The sequence below is a fragment of the Arachis ipaensis genome, chromosome B09 (assembly GCF_000816755.2).
Source record: "Arachis ipaensis cultivar K30076 chromosome B09, Araip1.1, whole genome shotgun sequence".
In the NCBI taxonomy this organism is placed as follows: Eukaryota; Viridiplantae; Streptophyta; class Magnoliopsida; order Fabales; family Fabaceae; genus Arachis; species Arachis ipaensis.
In genome coordinates, this window is record NC_029793.2 from 114,391,684 (window position 1) to 114,393,676 (window position 1,993).

Sequence of the window (1,993 nt, forward strand, 5' to 3'; positions counted from 1 at the left end):
CATATTTTGTGTCTTTTCTTGTTTTACATGTGCATTTTTCGTTTCTTAGAGTCTAAAGATGAAAGATTTCTAAGTTTGGTGTCTTACATATTTTCTTTGCATAAAAAATTTTTCAAAAATATGTTCTTGATGTTCATCTTGACATTCATAGTGTTCTTGGTGTTCATCTTGACATTCATAGCATTCTTGCATGCATCACATGTTTTGATCTAAAAATTTCATGCATTGCATCTTTTTGTTGTTTTTCTCTCTCATCATAAAAATTCAAAAATAAAAAAAATATCTTTCCCTTTTTCCCTCATCAAATTCAAAAATTTGGATTGACTTTTTCAAAAATTTTTAAAATCAAGTTGTTTCTTATGAGTCAAATCAAATTTTCAATTTGAAAATCTTATCTTTTTCAAAAATCAAATCTTTTTCAAAAATTCTTAGTTATTTTCGAAAATTTCAAAAATATTTTTCAAAAATATTTTTCTTAATTTTACATCATATTTTCGAAAATAACATCATCAATTAATGTTTTGATTCAAAAAATTTCAAGTTTGTTACTTACTTGTTAAGAAAGATTCAAACTTTAAGTTCTAGAATCATATCTTATGATTTCTTGTGAATCAAGTCATTAATTGTGATTTTAAAAATCAAATCTTTTTCAAAACTAATTTCAATCATATCTTTTCAAAATATCTTCTTATCTTATCTTTTTCAAAAAAATTTGATTTCAAAATATCTTTTCTAACTTCCTAACTTCTTATCTTTTCAAAATTTGTTCCAACTAACTAACTAACTTTTTATTTGTTTCTTAACTTTTTCAAAAATACCTAACTAACTCTCTCTCTCTCTCTAATTTTCGAAAATATCTTCCCTCTTTTTCAAAAATTTCTTTTTTATTAACTAATTATTTTTATTTTTGATTTTAAAATTTTTCGAAAAAAATACTAACATTTTTCAAAAACCATTTTCAAAAATCACTAACTCTTTTTCAAAAATATTTTTCGAAAATTTTCCCTCTCCCATCTTATTCTATTTATTCATTCATCTACTAACATCTCATCTCACATCTCTGCCATCCTTACAGTTGTGTTTCTTCCATTATATTACATTCTTTGTCTCCCCCTCTTCTTCTACTCACACAGGGATCCCTATACTGTGGTATAAAGAATCTCTATTATTATTATTATTTTTCTGTGCCCTCTTCTTTGTCATATGAGCAGGAGCAAGAGAAATCTGGAAGCACAAGTGGGCCAGCTGAGTAAAAGGATCACTGAATCCCTCCTAGTACTCTCCCAAGCAATATAGAAGAGAATCCAAAAGGAGAGTGCAAGGCCATTGACATAAGCGCCATGGCCGAACCTGTGTGGAGAGGAGAGGACGTGAATCCCAAGGAGGAAGACCTCCTGGGACGTCCAGTGGTCAATAAGGAGCTTCCCTCTGAGGAACCAAAGGACTCTGAGGCTCATCTAGAGACCATAGAGATTCTATTGAACCTCCTTATGCCCTTCATGAGCTCTGATGAGTATTCCTCTTCTGAAGAGAATGAGGATGTTACTGAAGAGCAAACTGCCAAGTTTCTTGGTGCAATCATGAAGCTGAATGCCAAATTATTTGGCATTGATACTTGGGAAGTTGAACCTCCCTTGTTCATCAATGAACTAAGTGATCTGGATCAACTGACATTGCCTCAGAAAAGACAGGATCCTGGAAAGTTCATAATACCCTGTACCATAGGCACCATGATCTTTAAGGCTCTGTGTGACCTTGGTTCAGGAATAAACCTCATGCCCCTCTCTGTAATAGAGAAACTGGGAATCTATGGGGTGCAAGCTGCTAAAATCTCATTAGAGATGGCAGACAGTTCAAGAAAACAGGCTTATGGACAGGTGGAGGACGTGTTAGTAAAGGTTAAAGGCCTTTACATCCCTGCTGATTTCATAGTCCTGGATACTGGAAAGGAAGGGGATGAATCCATCATCCTAGGAAGACCTTTCCTGGCCAC